The sequence below is a fragment of the Lithobates pipiens genome, unplaced genomic scaffold (assembly GCF_037356315.1).
Source record: "Lithobates pipiens isolate NorthernLeopardFrog02 unplaced genomic scaffold, aLitPip1_a1.2 Scaffold_8, whole genome shotgun sequence".
NCBI classification, from domain to species: Eukaryota; Metazoa; Chordata; class Amphibia; order Anura; family Ranidae; genus Lithobates; species Lithobates pipiens.
Genome location: NW_027507903.1, coordinates 526110885 through 526131575, shown reverse-complemented (window position 1 = coordinate 526131575; position 20691 = coordinate 526110885).

The window sequence follows — 20691 nt, the reverse complement described above, 5'->3', positions numbered from 1 at the left end:
TCTCCTTGAGGTAATTCTGAGATAATAAGTGACTATCCTCTGCCTGCGAAGTTCTCATAAGAAGTGGCTTGGAGAAAATAATCATCATTTGTATACACTATAAGCGTTTTTGCCTGACACGAGAGTGCTGGGCAATACTTTTGGTGAGTTTTTTATACAAGGGGGGCACGAGCACCAAGGGTGCGGTGGAGGTTTTTCACTTGATGGACACTTGGCTACAGAATGTTTATCTGAATTAATCATTTTTTGAACTATTGCCACCATTATGGTCACTGGTTTCCATCAATTTTCCTTGATTGAAGATTAATCAAATCCACTTTGGAACTATACATCTTTATTAGAGCACCATTTGTTCTTGTGTTCATTTTTTATTTTTTACTTTTTGTCACTTATTCACAGCATCACTATTTGTGTGATTTATATATTTCTTTGACTGTAAATCTTTTTTTGTTTGATTGTATTTTGTTGCTACTTCATCAATATTGATTGTATTGTTGATTACTTTCTATGCACATTTTTATTTTCACGTTGGGTATTTTTTGGTTATTATAGCACACTGCTAATTAACAGTGTGTATTTTGTATAGCGCCACTAGGTGCTTTTTTTGCATTTCAAGTGATAGATTTGCTTTCTTTCCACCTTCTGATAGATATATTCAATTTTTTAAGTGGCAGCTGGAGGGAGGGGGTGTGTGAGCGCTGTGATGATATACTAATTGGGAGGTCATTGAGAGTGTATCTTAAGTTGTTTAGATGTGATTATTGATCATTAATTGCTGATTTAATAAAGTGTTTTACATATCAATAGACAGTAGTTGCCAAACATAATTGGGACAATAATGAAAATGCTGGGCTCAGAATGACAGTCATTTCTATTTGTTAACATTCAATTTGCAACAGTCATGAGCTGAAAATTGTGTGTGATTGATGAACCAAAAACTAAAAGTATGTCCCTTTTTCCTACACAGGAAGATCTCAGCTAGGAGGAGGCCATGGAATGTGGCAGCGAGGAGGTGGCTGTGGAATGTGGCAGCCAGGAGAAGGCATAGGTTAGTGGCAGCCAGGAGGTGGGCAGGCCTAAGAGTCTCACAGAATCCCAGGTCCCTCCCCTCCGCCTTCCAACCAAAAGTCCCAGGAAGGGGAGGAACATGGAGGAGTCAGGACTCAGGCTGATTGGGGAGGCCTTAAAACCACCCCCACTCTTCAAGAGGCCTTTTCCTCCATGGCTGCATGCAAAATTCAGAAAATGGAGGAGGGGCAATGCCTCATGTGTGAGGAAATCATGTCCCACACACTAAATAAGAAGTTGAAGGGACAACTCACCAACAAAACCCACCTATGTGAGTTGGACCATTCTCCTCCTCCTCCTTCTGCCACACCTCCAACACAGCCACAGCTTGGAAGAAAGCGTGGAAAGAAGACCAGAGAGTGATGGCCTGGGTTCAGTCTGGTCTGACAAAAAATGCAGGCTCTTATATGACCACAGCCTGGGGACAGATATGTCATCTGCTGCAGTTCCTGATCTCTTGGACTTCTGGACCAGATTGTACTCCCTTATATATGGACTCCTCAGGACACCAATTTTGCCTTTAAATAATTGATGTGTGCCCTGGGGGCCAAAGGCTTCGCCAATTTCAGCTGTGCCCTGCATGCAGTTTTATATTATAAAAAACTGTTCTTTCTGCCTGGAAACCAAAACTGTCCCTTTACATCAAAAGTGGTTTTAGACCAGCTAGAAAACAATAATAAATTAGAATCACTTGCAGAATTGAGCGATAGTGATTTGTGGGGAGATCCATCATCAAATACTGAAAAGTAATGACAGTGACATTTCTGCAACTGACCAAATGTCAGTGTTTTTGATTTTATTACATTATTGAATAATTTTTATTATTATTATATTATTATTTGGTATAATTATTTATAGTTATTTATTATATTTTAATTTATGATTTTGTTTTTCAAATTTTATCATACCCGGGATGTCTACTAGACTCTGGTTTGGACAGATTTAAGTGAGCTATTCCTAAGAATTACAGGCCTACAATATAAAACGCCAAATTTTCATGCAAAATAATTGTACCGCTTTAAGCATGAAAAATCAGAAATAATCATACCGACAGGGAGGTTAAAAAAACAACCACAAAATATAAAAAAAATATTAAAACATAAAAATAAAAAATTATTCGGGGATCTGACGAATAATAATATTATATTCATGAAATCATGAGAAATAATAAAAAATAAATTTGTGAGAAGTCTGTGTGAAAATGAGCAGCAAAACAACTTCATTCTTCTAGCATTATAAAGAAAAAGAGAATGCGCTGCATTAAACAATCTTTAACCACTTGGGATCCGCGCTATTGCAAAATGACGGCAATAGCGCGGACCCACATTTTCGGGACTACGTCTATTGACGTAGTCCCGGTTACGAGCGGCCTGCGCGCCCCCTGAGGGGCGCGCGCGGCGCGCTCTGTGATCGGCGAGTCCGTGAGACTCGCCTGATCACCGATCCGTGTAAGGGGTCGATCCCGACCCCTTATCACGTGATCAGCTGTCAGCCAATGACAGCTGATCATGTGATAAAACGGAGCCGGTAATCGGCTAGTATTCCTCCTCGCGCTGACAGCGCGAGGAGAAAAAAAAAAGCCGATCGCCGGCGGCCGTGTTCGGGACATCAGTCCCGATCACGGCCAGCAATTTAAAAGGACACCTGCCCCCTGCCAGTGCCCACCTGCCACCCGCAGTGCCATCCTGAAATAAAGTAAGTGCCCCCCTGTCAGTGCCAACCAGCAGTGCCCATAGTGCCCACAGTGCCACCCAGCAGTGCCCACAGTGCCACCCAGCAGTGCCCACAGTGCCACCCACAGTGCCACCCAGCAGTGCCACCCACAGTGCCACCCAAAATCTGCCTCAGGTGCTGCACCCCAGTGCCGCCCATCAGTGCCCAGCAGTGCCGCCCATCAGTGCCCAGCAGTGCCGCCCATCAGTGCCCAGCAGTGCCACCTATCAGAGCCACCTATCAGTGCCACCTATCAGTGCCCATCAGTCCCATCTATCTGTGGTACCTATCAGTGCCCATCCGTGCCACCCATCCGTGCCACTTATCCGTGCCACCCATCCGTGCCATCTTATCTGTGCCCATCTTTGCCCATCAGTGCCGCCTTATCTGTGCCCATCGGTGCCGCCTTATCTGTGCCTATTAGTGCCGCCTTAACTATGCCTATCAGTGCCCACCAGTGCAGCCTATCAGTGCCCACCAATGCAGCCCATCAGTGCCCACCAATGCAGCCCATCAGTGCCCACCAATGCAGCCTATCAGTGCCGCCTAATCAGCGCACTTCAATGAAGGAGAAAAATGACCCGTTTGCAAAATTTTATAACAAACTATTAAAACATGATTTTTTTTTTTTTTTTTTTTGCATCTTTTTTTGTTTGTTTAGCAAAAAATAAAACTCCGAGCTGTAACTAAATACCACCAAAAGAAAGCTCTATTTGTGGGAAAAAAATGATAAAAATTTCATTTGGGTACAGTGTTGTATGACCGCGCAATTGTCACTCAAAGTGCATCAGCGCTGAAAGCTGAAAATTGGTCTGGGACTGAGGGGGGTTTAAGTGCCCAGTAAGCAAGTGGTTAAGCAGCGTGACGAATGCGCTATATCCATTACGATAGCTAGTTTTACCAGACCGAGCACTTCAGTCTCGTAATTTATTCTGAGCATGCATGGCACTTTGTGTGTCGGACTTGTCTACACACGATTGGAATTTACGCGATCAGATTTTGTTGTCGGAAAATTTTAGATCCAGCTCTCAAACATTGTGTGTCGGAATTTCCGATGGAAAAAGTCAGATGGAGCCTAAACACGGTCGGAATTTCCGACAACAAGCTCCGATCGCGCATTTTCCATCAAAAAGTCTGACCGTGTGTACAGGGCATAAGGCTTCATGCACACAAGACATTTTTTAACCTCTCCTGAATGATTTAACTTGACGTCTAAAAACGTCAGTTTAGCCACGTTTGCATGCTGTGTTTATCAGCATTTGCCTCTAGAAGCGTTTCGTTAAAATGAAAAAATGTCTGTAAACAAAATGATGCTAAATGTGAGTTACCTTGTTTAGCAGCATTTACAGGCTGTTACAGGCATTTGGCATTTCAAATGCCTCAGAACATTTGTTCTGAACACATTTTTTGTGTTCTAATAAATGCTTCTAAACTCAACTACATAGGTTTTACTTTTAGCCTTTTAAAGCGGTAGTAAACTGCTGAAAAAAAAAAAAAAAACTGTGAGACAATGGCATAATGAGCTAGTATACATCGCATACTAGCACATTATGAAATACTCACCTTTATTAAGCTTTATTCAGCGGCGCCCACTCAAGGCTGAGAGCGCTGAGCTCTTCTCCCGTCCTTTCTTCTGAGATCGTGGGCTCCGGCTCTGTGAGTAGCTCTGTGAGCTCAATGACGTCACTTCGACGCATGCACTCAGGAATACTCGGTTCTGGCAAGAAGCTCTGAAGGTCTGGCATGATGTCAACAGCTGCATGCTGGGTGAATATCTCTTAAACGGTGCACATTTAGAAGATATTAATTTTACCTACAGGTAAGTAGGGATGGGCGAACAGTTCGGTCTGAGCATAAATTTGGGCCGAACGTTCGCTGTTCGGACTTTCAACGAACAGACAAACAAACAAACGGTTCATTCAACCATTTGTTCGGCACCCCAGAACCAACCACAATGCATTGCGGCGCTAAACAGTGCATTGCAAGTCCTGATTGGCTGAAGCAGTGAAAGCTTCAGCCAATCAGGGCACAGAGCAATATCAAAGTCATGATTGGACATTGTCATCATGACTTTATCCAATCATGGCTCATTCCTGCCCCACAGTATAAAAGTATTCTTTCAATGGCAGCCATTTTCAGTGTGATTTTGGTGTGGAGAGAGATAGCACAGGGCTCTGTTCAGTGCTATTATTTAGTTAGTGTGCTATACTGTGCTATTTTTCTTCAATTGTCAGTGTAGTATATTAGTTTAATGTCAGTCTAGGTATAGTGTGAGTGTAGGGAGGAGGACCATCATTCAGCTCTGCATAGTGTGCAGCTAGAGTAGGGACATCTCAGATAGTTTCAGTGTAGTGTAGTGAGACCGTGTTAGTAATCTTAACATTAGTGTATAACTAGAGTAGGGACAGTTCAGATAGCGTCAGTGTAGTGACAGTTGAACACTGTCTATTTTATTGCCAGTTTAATACCATTTACTTTTGTGTGCATTACTGCCAGTTTAACGCCATATAGTTCTGTGCGTCACTGTACGCTTGGCGCATTATATTGCAGTATATTATAGTGTATCTGTGGAGTGTTTCTGTGTAGTGTGAGTACTCAAATTAAAGTACACCAAAAACCTCTTTACATTGATCAAAGTGCATCTACATACAGATTTCAACTTCTTCTTTACATTTGCTTCCAAGCACCACACCCTCCCTCCCAATATTGTCTGGGAGGACAACAAGGAGAGGCAGACATTCCCTAGGCACTGTAAGGGGGCCTGCAACAAATGTGTCCATAGGCAAAGGTGGATGTTGTGGTCAGTCCTCAGGCAGAGCATAATTTCCTCTGTTTAGTAAGTCTTCCCATGCTATCCAGCCACAGCATGCAGAGGAGCTGGTGGACTGGCTTATTAAACCTTCCTCGTCCTCCTAATCCTCTTTCACACAAGCAGAGACAAGTGTGCAGTCCCCTGCAGTTGCCAGAGTGGTTAAACCTGCCTCTTCTCCACATCTATTCCTGCCAATGACAGAGAGAGGCAGGAACACTGGTAGACAAATTGGCATTCATGTTCCCCAAGCCACAATGTATTGCCAAGTTGTGTCCAGTGGTAATGATGAAGATGGAGGAGATAGAGATGGTTATGATGATTAGGTCATTGATGCAACTTGGGTGCCAGATAGAGCAGAGGAGGAAACTGAAGGTGAGGCGGCATCAAGAAAGAGTAGAGAGCAGCTACCATATATCACATTCTGCAGCTGTTATCTCCTGCCTCACTCCCCAAAGCTCAGCTGTCTGGGCCTTTTTCAGAACATCAGCAGCAGATCACACTGTTGCGATCTGCATACTGTGTCTCAGGCACATCAAACGTGGCAAAAACACCAACCATATGCATATCAATTCAATTTGTTTTGCCTTCATCAAGAGCACCTCTATAGGGTTTCGGTGGGAAGGCGCCCCCAACACCCAAACAGTAATGTTTCTGCTCCTGTTTGACAGGTGCATATCATTGATTTTTTTTACAGCAAGGCCAATTCTTGCTTTTATCAAGAGTACCTCTATAGGGTTACGGTAGGAAGGCACCACTGACAAAGACCAATTTTTACGCACCCATTACTTCTATCCAAAGTCAAAGTGGCACCAGAATGTATCCAAAAAATCTCTAATCTTGTTCCCAGTGCCCTACATTGTGGCCTCATCATACATACTGGATCGCCAGCTGTTGCTGAGCAAAATAAAGCCAGCTTGCAGGGAAATTTTTATTTATTTTTGGCTTTACAAATGCAGTTATTTCTGCAGCAAATTATAGACATGGTACAGATCTGCCAATTTACAGGTAGACTAAGGGGGCCCTCAGGCACCATATTGGAAGAAATTTTTGATTTTTAGGCTTTCACTTTAAAAATCCAAAATTCACAAACTTTTTTTTTATTGATACATGTCCCCCCAGGACAGGACCCAGACCCCTATAACCATTGTATGCCCAATTATTTGCATATAAGCCTTCAAAATGGGCACTTTTGAATTTTGATGTTCGGGTCCCATTGACTTTAATGGGGTTCGTTATTCAGGTCCAAACTTTTGCGGTGTTTGGAAGTTATGGTGCAAACTGAACAGGGGTCTGTTCGGCCAATCCCTACAGCTAAGCCTTATTATAGGCTTACCTGTAAGTAAAAATAAAGTGGGGTTTACAACTGCTTTAACCACTTCAGCCCCTGAAGATTGGGCTGCTCAATGACCAGAGCACTTTTTACATTTTGGCACTGCATTGCTCTAACTTGTAATTGTGCGGTCATGCAATGTTTTACTCAAGCAAAATTTGCATCCTTTTTTCCTACAAATAGAGCTTTCTTTTGATCGTATTGGATTACCTCTGTGATTTTAATTTTTTTTGTGATATAATTGGAAAAAGACAGAAAATTTAAAAAAATAATTATATTTTCTACTTTTTGTTAAATATTACAGTTCTAAAATACAGGAACAATAGATATAGAACAATAAAGATCAATAGAGCGGACAATAGAGAGTGACCACAAGAGAGAGATCAATAAAGAGAGAAGAAAAATAAAACTCCAACTATTTTTGGCTTTTTTTGTGTTTTTTTTTCACTTTTATATAAACTGTAAACGTCCCAGATTAGGGTCTCTCAAAATGTGATGGTCATCTCATCTTTCGAGACCCTATATTAGTGTGCCCTAGGACTATGTAGTGCTGTACCCTACGCTAATACTCCACTAGAGTGTGGTAGCGTTTGAAACAGTCACTGATGCAGAGACCAGGTTGGTCAGGACTGGAGGGACAATAAAAGCAGCTGTCATGCCTAAATCAACGTTTTCTGCAGAAACAACATCTTCTTTGGGGTGTTCTTTGGGTAGGGGTACCAGGGTGGACATATGGAAAATGCCTTTCATGCAGCCAGCTAACTGCATTTGCGTTGGGAAGGTGGAGCATAGCACTGTCTGGAAACAGAAGGGCTGTGTTGATCTTTTCCTGGAATTTTTGGAAGGATCCAGTTTGTCCTGAAACTTTGTATAGCACAAAAGCATTCAGCAGAGCCAATTGGAATAAATATACAGACACTTTTTTTATACAAGTGTCTGGCCTTATGGGCAATTAGGTACAGTGCCAACAACTGGTCGTTGAGATCTAACCCTCCCATGTTAAGGTTTTATTCGTGGACACAGAGGGGTTTCTCCACAACACCAGTCACCGTAGGAATTTGGACTGTCGTATCTGTGTGAATGGAGGACAGAACAAAAACATTCCGTGAATCCCTCCACTTCACTGCTAAAAAATTATTACATTTCAAGCAGGCTCTCTCTCCCAGTCTAAGTACAGACTCTACAAAGCCATTGGGGGAAGCCCCGGCAATTAGATCACACAGTGCTACATGCGCCAATTCCATAATCAAAAAGGAGACTAAAAAGTGTCACGCTTGTGTAATAATTGTCCACGTACAAGTGGTACCACTTTCCATATAAAAACCTAAACAGGGACTCAACAACGCAAACAACTTAATCGGTAGTAAACAAGGCTGCAAACTGCTGGTTGAAGTGGTTTATTAGGGGCTGAATTTTATGGAGCCGATCATATCCAGGACAACAGAGTTCATTGTCATTGAAATGCATGAACCGCGAGATCTGCTTGTCCTGATCATGGAGGCAGAGAACATGGGTATATGGTGAATTGGGTCAGTGTACCAATATTACTGCAACTTGTTCTTTTTAGTAAAGCTCATGAGGAGGGATATGCCCAGGAAGGTCTTAATTTTGGAGACTGTAATAGGTCTCCAATCTCTGGCAAGGATCAATTGGGGATTAGCGGTGATGAATTGACCAGCATACAAATTGCTATGGTCCACAACAGATCTATAGAGATCTTCCGTGAAAAACAGCGCATAAAAATCAAGTGACGTAAAATGAACTGTTTCCACCTGAATTCTGGGTCGGCCAATGGGTCGGCCAATGAATGGGGCAAGTACGGGTGCTGTAGAAGCGGTGGGGTCCCAATTCAGATTGGCAAATGCAGCAGGAAGGGCACTATGGGCTCGTGTTTGTCTTCTTCTTGGTGGCTGTAGGACACTGGTTATGCTAGCCACCTCACCAGCTTGAACTGTACTTATGGGACTCACCACGTCACCACGTGATACTGCAGAGCTGATTTGACTATGACCAGGATGTACTAGGCTGCCAGTGCTTGCCAGTTCACCAGAATAATGAGCGACACTAGTACTGGCTCTCTGCTGCATACGAGAGCCCTGCGGTTCTTGCACCCCAACAACATCAGAAGAACGGGGTCGAGTACACCTGACCTTAGCAGGGGACCACTAATCCTATCGCTCAGGGTGCCGCTGCTGTCTACTGGTTCATATTCTGAGCCAGAATCGGACAGATGGGTCACTTCCTCTTCACTCTCACCTGCTAGGATCAGAAACGTGTAGGCCTCTTCACTAGTGCAACTTTGATTGGACATTTTGGCCTCTAAATTTACTGGTACACTATTGAGACTCAAATGAAAAAATAGTACGTCACTGTCAGTGACTGCTTCAAACGCTACCAAAAAAACTGTTAGCGTTCGCAGGGATCAGGCCTATCTCTGCAAATGTTGCAGTTATGTGTGTTGTGTTTTGTAAGTGACAGTGATCGATTGATACTGCACTTGGGTGGGCCGGGCTGGATAGGGGGGCTAAATGCAGGTGCTAGCAGGTATCTGGGCTGATCCCGCTAACACTGTGTTTTTGGGAACCCTAAACTACTGGGGACGCTAGTATAGATCTGATCAGAATAGATATTGATTCGTTCAGACATTATACTACTGACGGAGGTGTATGGTGCATGGGTGTTAGCGCTACCGGCACTAATCTGATGCTGCCTGGGGAGATGCAGACCTGGGTTATCAGGGGGGTTAAACCTTTATTTGGGTAACATATGGCGGGTGACCTGATGCTATAAAAAATAACTAGCTAACCAGCATCACCCGTCACACTAATACAGTGATCACTGGTGACAGGGGGTGATCAAGGGGTTAAATCTTTATTAAGGGGGTTGGGGGGGTCCCTAGACCTATCTGAGTCTACCACTAAGTACCCTAACACTGTTTTTTATCACAAATGACACCAGTACAGTGATCAAAAAAAAAATAATGAACACTGCACTGGGTAACACAGTGACAGGGAGTGAAGGAGTTAACTGGGGAGGGGGGGGGGGTGATCGGAGGGTGAAAAGTGTGCCTATGTGTACTGTGTCAGTGTAGTGTTGGTGCAACTTACTCTGAGATGTTTTCTCTCCTCTCTCTAGAACAGAAAAGAGTTCCACAAGGGGAGATGACATCACTTCCCCTCCCCTGCCTGTGTTTACACTTTCATTAGTCAGGACCGATCATCAGGTCCAGGCCAGAAATCATTGGCCTGGGCCTAGGCCCCGATCTGTTCTGAAGCAAATTCGATCATCGCGGCCGCCTAGGGGGCCATGTGCCTGACATACAGCGACTGACTCTTCGCCCAGCCGAGCCACCCTTCCGCAGTATAACTGCGGTGGCTGGTCCAGAGCTGGTTAAGCTTATTACCCATTAGAATATATTTTGCAATGTGTAAGCTTTTAAATATAGTCAATTTTAATGTTCCATATTTCTTTACATTCCATATTTCTTTATATTACATTACAAACACAATACATACAGTACAAACAGGGAATCACAAGGAGTCAGTTACAACATGGTACATGAACATAAGTAATTAATACAAGGCAATGGGAAGCTGCTCCAGAATAGGGAGGAAAGGGTAGTAGTGGGTAGTGGGAAGGAACTGAGGAAGGTAAGTGGGGGGGTGGGGGGGGGTAAAGGTAGAGGGCCAGGGCCTGAGGGAAGTGGAAAAGGAAGGAGAAAGGAAAACAATATAATAATGTATCAACAATACCGGTCACTATAAGGTAGCTATAGAAATTCTATAAAAATTCAGCATTTAGGGTGTCAAAGCCATAGTTCCCAAAAAGAGAAAAAATCTGGTGAGATTTAGCTCATTAGGGGGCAATCAGTATCTCCATTTCCCATTTGTGGTTAAGGTTTCTAATTGTGTTTCGGAGGGTTGTAAGAGGGAGTTCTGCAGTTTAGTTATATTTACTTTTGCATCCAAAAGCAGGTTGACTACAATCATTCTGTCCCTGGGAGATAATTATTCAACTCCAATATGTGGTAGTGCAAGGATAGAATCTTAGTGGGTGGAAGTCCCTACAATGTCAGAAATTAGGTTAAATATTTGGTACCAGTAGGAACGAAGGGACTTACAAGACCAGAGTGTATGAACAAGTGAACCTGTTTCACCACAATGAAACATGTTGAGTCTTGTCCAGAGTAAATTTTATATAGTTTGTAAGAAGTGAGGTACCATTGATGGATCGTTTTTTTTTTGGTAGAGCTCCCAGTGGTTGACGCAGTGGGATACAGAGCTGGTGATATAAAATGCTTTTTGCTGCATAGTGTAAATTAATGTTTCTCCCATGTCACACTTGTGTAGTTAAGGGTTTGAGATAATAATGCCTTGCCATTTAATATAGAGTAAAAGTGTGATATGCCTTTCTTGGGATATTTGGAATGCATGTCAAATTAGCGCATAGGTTCAGGGAAAGGTACCGACAGAGGTATGGTGGAAGAGGGGCGGAAGTGCCGAATCTGATAGTAGGTGAAGATCTTTAAGGGAAAATTATTTGTGTAAGAGATTAAAGGGTCTGGTTTGAGTGCAAGTTACACAGGTGGCAGATACCCAATGTCATCCAACATTGCAAATTCAGGTTGGTAATGTAAAGTTTGAATAGTTCTGTAGGTAGCGGAATAGAGATTGATGGAAGTGGAAGTTGAAGTGGAGCATAGGACATATGCAAAAATTCAAACAAGGCTTCAAATGAGGCTTTAAGGGAGGGGTAATAAAAAGGAGGTGGGGAGAGGCCAGCTGCTATTGCAAGAAGGGAAATTTGTGGGATTTGTCAGTGGAATAAGGAAGACTCCATTTGAGTCTAGATTATTTATTTCATAGGGTTCCACCAGTATGGATGAGCCGAACGCCCCCCGGTTCGACTCGCACCAGAACCTGCGAACGGACCGAAAATTTGTACGAACTTTAGAACCCCATTAAATTCTATGGGACTCGAACATTCAAAATCAAAAGTGCTAATTTTAAAGGCTAATATGCAAGTTATTGTCCTAAAATGGGTTTGGGGACCCGGCTCCTGTCCCAGGGGACATGTATCAATGCAAAAAAAACTTTTAAAAACTGACGTTTTTTCAGGAGCACTGATTTTAATGATGATTAAAGTGAAAAAAAAAGTGAAATATTCCTTTAAATATCGTGCCTGGGGGGTGTCTATAGTATACCTGTGAAGTTTCCCATGTCTATAGTATGCCTGTGAAGTTTCCCATGTTTAAAAAAGTCCCTGCACAAAATGACATTTCTAACGGAAAAAAGTAATTAAAAACTGCTTGCGGTTTTAATGTAATGTCTGGTTCCGGCAATACAGATGAAAATCATTGAGAAAAATGGCATGGGTAGCCCCCCTGCCCATTACCAGCCCTTTTGGGTCTTGTACGGATATTAAGGGGAACCCCTTACCCAAATAAAAAAAAAGGAAAGGCGTTGGGCCCCCAGACCCTATATACTCAGAACAGCAGTATACAGGCGGTGAAAATAAGACAGGGACTGTGTAGGTTTGTTGTGTTAAGAAGAATCTGTTTGTAATTTTGAACTGGTACATTTTTAAAGTGTAGCTCCAGTAAAAAAAAAATCTATTTATAAGCTTTTTGGAAAACATAAGAAAGGGTTATCACCCCTGTATAATTTTTTTGGCCGTCCGCCTTTTTTCATCTCATGTTTGTAAATTGGATGTTTGAAAGTAGGGGCCTGCCCTATATGATCTACAGAAATTTTGGCCCAAGGTGTTGGTGTTGCCACAACACTGTAAGCCCTCACAGTTACTCTTGATGGGCGCTGGAACGCCCTGCTGTGAACTAGTATATCAAGAATTGTAATTACATGTCATTGTTGAACAGTGGTAGAAAAATTGGGCCTTTGGTGGTGGTGGGGGTACTGGTGCTACAACACTGTAAGCAGGGGCGGGCTGGGCCGGGGGACAGGGTGGAAATTTCCCCCCAGGCTGCCTAACTTATAATCAAAATGGCTGCTGTCTGCTGACATTTTCTTTGTTTTGAGGAAGTCAGCCACAGATTGGCCTTTGTTGCTGCTGCGTTGCATTCTGGGAGTTGTAGTCCGGACCATGCTTAAGTTCCTGGTGGCGGTGGGTGGAGACTGGAGGGAACTGAGCAGCCCAGCAGGAAACTACAACTCCCGACAGGGAGACCCAGCCAGCCAGTCAGCCAGCCAGCCAACCAGCAACTTCAAGCTTTAATTCTCTTGCTGCTCTGTTCTGGGCAGCAGCACCTGCTTTGTGTTAACTCTCCTACTTGCTGCAATTTATCAAGTCCTCTTCACTCCTATAACTTCGATTTCCTTCTGGGACACATCACCTTTGTTTCTGTTCAGTTTCTTTCATTTATTCTGGGCTCATTTCACTCCTGTTTCATCCCCCTCCCTCTTTGTACTCATCTCTCCCAGCCGGTACAATCTTGCGGTAGGTAAGACAGACGCTCCTTGCACCAATGCACTTATCTTTTTTCCCATTCATTTTATCCTCTCTCCTGTTTTATAGTTCTGCCCTCTGCTCTCCTCATATAATTTACTGTAGCTTCTGGCCTCAGCTCTGGGCATTCCACAGATATACTTGGGCTGACAACCTTTCCATCCCAGCTTACTTTTATCTAATACAATAGTTCTCTCAGAATCATGCATCTAGCACATGCAGCCCTTCACTCTCCATTAACTTATACTACCGAATTAGGGCTTTTTCACACTAATGCAGTGACTGGCATTTTTCCACACTGGAAAAACACCAGTCACTGCTAGAGCACACAGAATACAACTGTTCTCTATGTGCCCCGTTTACACTGCAGCATATTCCAGAGGTGTGGTGCAGTAAGCTGCAATAAAATACAGTAATGCTACATTTTATCACAGTACACTGGATGGCACTGACATAGTTATCAATCAGTCCTTCTCAAACTGACAGCAATGCAGCAGCATTTTTTCCTTCCAGTGACCCCACAGCATGTCACAAACATGATGGCACTATTAGCCCCATTTCCTCCTCCAGCTGGGGGGGGGGGATCCAGGGGCTGGGAGCTGGCCATGGACCTATGGGTCCTGCTGGCCACTGAACTCTAGGTCCTGCTGGGAGGTGACCATGGCCTGTGGTCTCTGCTGGCCTGTTGGGCCTGCTGGCCACTAGCCATGGGTGACCTGGTAATACCATGTGGGCATGGATAGTGAGCTTATTCGGGGTTACAGTGGGCCACTTGACTGGACTTGCCCCCCAGGCCTAAAGCTGCCAGCCCTCCCCTGACTGTAAGTCCTCACAGTTACTCTTGGTGGGCGCTGGAATGGGCCCTGCTGGGAAATATTATACTAAGAGTTGTAATTACACGCACTTGTTAAACAGGGGCTGAAAAATTGGGCCTTAGGCACTGGTGCCACAACACTACAACACCTCACAGAAACTCTAGTGGGAGAGCAGGTATGAGCCCTGCTGCAAAGTATTGCATCAAAAATTGTAAGTACACGCCCCTGTTAAGCAGGGGCTGAAAAATTGGGCCTTAGGCACTGGTGCTGGTGCCACGACACTGCAACCTCTCAACAGATACTCTAGTTGGAGTGCTGGAATGAGCCCTGCTTCAAAGTATTGCATCAAAAATTGTAATTACAAACCCCTGTTAAACAGGGGCTGAAAAATTGGGCCTTAGGCACTGGTGCTGGTGCCACGACACTGCAACCTCTCACAGATATTCTAGTTGGAGTGCAGGAATAAGCCATGCAGCAAAGTATTGCATGAAAAATTGTAATTACACACCCCTGTTAAACAGGGGCTGAACAATTGGGCCTTAGGCACTGGTGCTGGTGCCACAACACTGCAACCATTCACAAATACTGTAGTTGAGCACAGCAATGAACCCTCCTGCAAAATATTACATCAAAAATTGTAATTACATGCCCCTGTTAAACAGGAGGTAAAAAATTGGGCCTTAGGCACTGGTGCTAAGCCCTGCTATTAAGTATTGCATCAAAAATTGTAATTACACACCTGTTAGGACCTGGACTTGAACCCAGGACCTCAGCTGCGTCTGGCAATGAATCTTCTCTCTGAGCTATCTGAGATGCTGGACAGTGCCTTGTCAGATCCTTTAGACAACCCTGCCTTGTACCTTGATTTCAGCTGAACCTTGAACTCTTTGCTCCTCCCATGAACTTCCTGATATAAGCCATGTCTCTGCACTTCCTCCTTGCCAGAATATTGTGCTATCTCCAGCCTGTATCTCGCTCCTGTCTTCCTTGCTGCCGCTTATATTTGCTACTACTCGTTATCGACCCTTGGCTTGTTCCACGACTATGCATCTGCCTGATCCCAACCTGCAACTACTCGTTACCGACCTTTTGGCTTGCTTACTGGCCACGCTTCTGTTTGATCCTCACCTGCTCATCCGCTACTGAACCCCGGCTTGCTCACCTCCTGGTGGGGCAATCCTGAGGACCGCGACCTGGTACTAACATGCAGCTAAATCCATCTCCACCATCTGGAGCTCTGGTGAAAACCGGTTAGTACTTAGACTCCGCACCTCAGGTGAGCCTGTGTCATCTGCCAGGGTGACTGCCTGTGTTCCTTTCCTGCTGGTTAGTGTTAGTCCTGCAACTGCTATAGAAATTGTCCTTCGAGCCTGACCCTTGATCGTGACAGAATATTCTGGCCCAAAACATGGAGGCCGCTATAGCAAATGCTGCCTTTCAGGCAGCAAATTGCAGAGCTGCAAGAGTTTGGTGTCACTTACCAAGAAAAATTCTCCGTACTGGAAGGTGTGGTAAAGGAGCAGCATGAAAAGATCCGTGCTCTGACAAAACAATTGCAGGATCTACATTCCCGAGATGATACTAACACACATATGCCTCACCCACCCAAGTTTAATGGCGACCGCCACCATTACAGAGGTTTTCTTAACCAGTGTCACATCTATTTCCAAATGCGACCTACTGCATTCATTTCTGAAAGACAGAAGGTAATGTTTGTTATCAACCTCCTGACTGGGGAAGCTCTAGCCTGGGCCTCCCCCTATATCAAACAAGACAGTGCCATGCTGAATAATTTCCAGACTTTCGAGGATGCAATGAATCAAGTTTGTGATGATCCCAACCGATTCGCTACGGCTGAAGCAAAGTTGCATAGTTTATGGCAGGGTAAACGCTCTGTTGCTGAATACACAGCTGAATTCAGACACTGGATGGCAGATACCACTTGGAACCCAGCAAAGCAAAAAAGTCAGTTCCGCCAAGGGCTTTCTGAACAGGTAAAAGATGAGCTTGCCAGAGTAGTGACTCCTAATGATCTTGAAGCCTTCCTCCAACTATGTATCCGAGTTGATCAGAGGCTTACAGAAAGGAGGAAGGAGAGGCTGGGAATGTTTGGAAGTAATGGTGGCATGCGTTTCCCTGCTAGTCAATTTGTTCAGAATGATCCAAGAGTTTCTCCAGATTCTGACACAGCTGAACCTATGCAGGTTGATGCAATTAAGAGATCCATTTCTTTTCAGGAGAAAGAAAGAAGACGTTCGGAGAATCTCTGTCTATATTGTGGAGACTCTGGGCATTACGCAGTTAACTGTCCTAACAAGGTTAGAAGAACAATTGCAGCGACTGATGTGATCTTGCCTGAACAAATCAACTCTATTACCCAGTCTATCTCCCCATTGATTCTCGAAGAAAATAAAGTAAATTCTCCATTGTCTCATTTTGTCATCCCTATTAAGCTTATTTCTGAGGGCTGTGAAATCCCCTGCTCTGCTATGCTGGACTCTGGGGCTGGAGGAAACTTTATGGACATAGAGTTTGCCCACCGCAATAACATTCAAGCCAGAAATACATCTGCGCCTATTGAGATGGAGACGGTTGATGGTTCACCCTTATCCTCAGGACCTGTTACCCATAAAACAGTTCCTTTGGTAACCCAGTTTGAGGCTGACCATCGGGAGACCATCAGCTTTCAGTTGATTACATCACCCAAATTTCCTGTCATTTTTGGCATTCCTTGGTTCTCCACTCACAATCCCTCTATCAACTGGGGAACACGGACCATAGATTTCACATCTTCCCACTGCAAGGAACACTGTAGGGAATCTTACCAAACAAGTTCTCCGCTGGTCAAGGAATTGCAAGTTATTGTGGTAACTACCGAGTGATATCACAACTTGCCTCCACAATACCATGCGTTCCGGGATGTCTGTGATAAGAAAAATGCAGATAAATTACCTCCTCACCGCCCATACGATTGCCCCATTGAGCTGCTCCCAGGGACTGAAATACCTTTCGGCCGGCTTTTTAATCTGTCAGAACCTGAATTAAAAGCGCTCAGGGAGTGGCTTTATGAAAATTTAGAGAAGGGTTTTATTGGACACTCAACATCTCCTGCAGGAGCAGTCCTATTCTTTGTTGAAAAGAAAGACTCCACCTTGCGTCCATGCATTGATTACAGGCACATAAATAAGGTCACTATTAAAAACCGTTATCCACTCCCCTTGATCTCGGAAATGTTGTAAAGACCTCGTTCTGCCAAAGTGTTTACAAAACTTAACCTACGGGGGGCATATAACCTGGTCCGTATTCGTCCAGGAGATGAATGGAAAACCGCCTTTAGAACCAGATATGGACATTTTGAGTCCTTGGTCATGCCTTTTGGTCTCTGCAATGCCCCTGTGACCTTTCAACACTTCATAAATGATGTTTTTCGAGATCTGTTGGACCAATTTGTCATTGCTTATCTGGATGACATACTTATCTTTTCCGATAACCTGGAAGAGCACCGCAGGCATGTTTGCACTGTCTTTGAAAGATTAAGGCAGAATCGACTTTACATCAAACTGGAGAAGTGTGAGTTTGAACAAGCCCAGATCCAGTTCCTAGGGTATATTATTTCACCAGATGGAGTGAGCATGGATCCCGAGAAGATTAAAGCAGTGGTAGATTGGCCTGCCCCTGGAAACGTTAAGGAAATCCAACGATTTGTCGGATTTGCCAACTTTTACAGAAAATTCATAAGGAACTTCTCTAAGGTGATAGCTCCAATTACCCAACTAACAAAGAAAGGGGTGCCCTTTGTGTGGTCATCTGAGACACAGGCTGCTTTTGGAAAGTTAAAAACTCTTTTTAATTCTTCACCAGTATTGGTACATCCCAATCCTGAAATACCTTTTATAGTGGAAGTGGATGCTTCGGACTCTGCCGTGGGAGCTATCCTCTCTCAATGACATGGTGAAAAGATGCAGCTTCATCCTTGCGCTTACTTCTCTCGTTTAATGTCTTCAGCCAAAAGAAATTATGATATTGGGAATAAGGAGTTACTGGCAATTAAGGAAGCATTTTCTGAATGGAGGCATTTGCTGGAAGGCGCTAAGCATCCTGTGACCGTTCTCACAGATCATAAGAATCTGGAATTAATTTGTTCTGCCAAGAGATTGTCTTCTAGACAAGCACGTTGGTCATTGTTCTTTCCCAGGTTCAATTTTATTATCTCATATCGACCTGGGTCAAGGAATGGTAAGGCTGATGCCTTATCACGAATGTTGTCTGGACCTCTCCAGGAAAACAACTCTGAATACACAGTCCTGCCTCAAAAGAACTTTCTAGGTGCCACAAGTTCTAAAGCACTCTTGAGTCTCCTCAAGGAAGGGTATGAGAATGACCCACTCCTCAAAAATCATCCTATGGACATCATCCTTGAGTACAAAAATGGCTTCTGGACTCAAGCACATCGCCTCTATGTACCTGAAGTTGCTCGGGTTGAAGTCCTCAAGTTGGTTCATGACTCCAAACTTGCTGGACATTTTGGTGTTTCTAAGACAGAGGAACCTTTATCCCGTTCCTTTTGGTGGCCTGGGTACAAAAGAGATGTCAAAGGTTATGTAGCCTCTTGCCTGGTCTGTGCTCGCAATAAGACACGCCGAGCTTCTCCTTTTGGGGTTGCTCCAGTCACTCCCTGTCCCATCAAGACCATGGGGATCAATCTCTATGGACTTTGTAGTCGATTTTTTTTTTCCCGGAAAGTGTTTTATTTATTCAAACAGTAAATACAAAAGCCAACAGAAGCGAAGAAGTGACACGAGTACATAAACCAAAAGTATTGTTCAGTCTTATATGAGTACAAATAATGAAATAATGCGCACACATAGCAATAAGCCCACCTCCTAGTACTGAATGGTGTGGACTCGAGAAACAGATTGTCTCACATATTGTGGATAATCTTGGTATAGGGCCTCGAGTGTGCGTCCTGCAAAGCAAGTTAGGGAGATAAAGTGTTTTGTAGTCAGCGGAGATGGCTACGTTGAAGGCTCGTGTAACAAGCTCGACATGTGAAATGGAGCGTAAGTAAGTTGGCAAGGTGTATAGGTGGGGGAGAGTAGTAAGAAGACAGATCAGTTGGAAAGGAGGAGGGGAGGGGTGGAAAGAAGAGGAGGGGGGGGGGAGGAGAAAAATAAAACAAATGGACAAATAAATATAAAGGGGAAAGGGGGACCAGGGGGGAGGGTGGAGAGTGTTCGTCTCCGACTCCCTTGCAGATGTGCTTATCCGATAGATTCTTATGTTCGGTAGTCGTAAGGGAGTACAAATCTGAACCAGACACCTGGCGTTCTATGAAAAAGGGGTGGGTGCATAGAGAAGGATATCAATATATTTTAAAGGTAGCTGATGAGGTCAGATGACCCAGTATTCGGTGGAATGTCTATTCTATCCTGGGTGGCCTATTAGATCTAGGTCACTGAGGGTGTTAAATGCAGTTGTTGCTTGGAAGGATATCCAATCCGCCCATTGTTTGCTAAATTTGGCAGGGGTATCGTGAGCAGTGTGAATAAGTTTTTCCATGTCTGCAATTTTCTGAATCCTGGCGAACCATTCTTTGATTGACGGTGTGGTCAAGGATTTCCAGTGCGGGGGTATACATTGCTTTGCCGCGTTAATTAAATGCATCGTTAGAGACTTATGATACCGTTTATGAGGGAGTGTCGAGAGGTGAAGAAGAAATTGTGCTGGTGTGAATGGGATGTCAAGACCGGTGACAGTGGAGATAGTTTGATGAACCGCTTTCCAAAACGTCTGAAGGGCTGGGCACTCCCACCATATGTGGAGTAGGGTGCCTTTGGACTGATGGCAACGCCAGCAAGCAGCAGAGACCGCCGGGTTAAATTTGTTAAGGATAAACGGCGTGCGATACCATCTGGACTGGATTTTATATCCATTTTCCTGTGCATACACATTTCTCGAGCCTTTGTGGATGTTTAGGAAAATCTTTCCCCAGTTCTCTTCCGAGATCGGGATCGCTAGGTCATTTTCCCATTGCTTGCAGGCTTTGCCTTCATTAGCTTTTAAGTTTTCATATAAGAGATTGTGGGTAAAGGAGATAAGATGGGTTTGGGGCGTTCTTTGCATACATAGCCTTTCAAAAGAGGTCAGTGGTCTGGAGTATTGTGCATCTTTGTCAGTTGATTTAAGGTATTGTGTCATGAGGAGATAGTCCCATGGAGGAATGGGTGGGCGTTCAACTGTTAAAGATAATTGAGCTGAAAGGAGTTTGCCTCGACGGTACAGTTGGTGTGCTCTGGGGTATTTTTCCGGCCAGTGTTTAGTCAAGTAGCGGTTGTGCATGCCCGGGGGAAAGTCAGGGTTTAGTTTTATTGGAGTCATTGGGCCTGGAGTCGAGGATATGGGTGTTTTTCGACATGTTTGGTGGAAGTATTGCAGGGTCGGGCCAATCAATGGGTGTATTAGTAGATCTCTTGGGACGTGTTTCAGGGGTA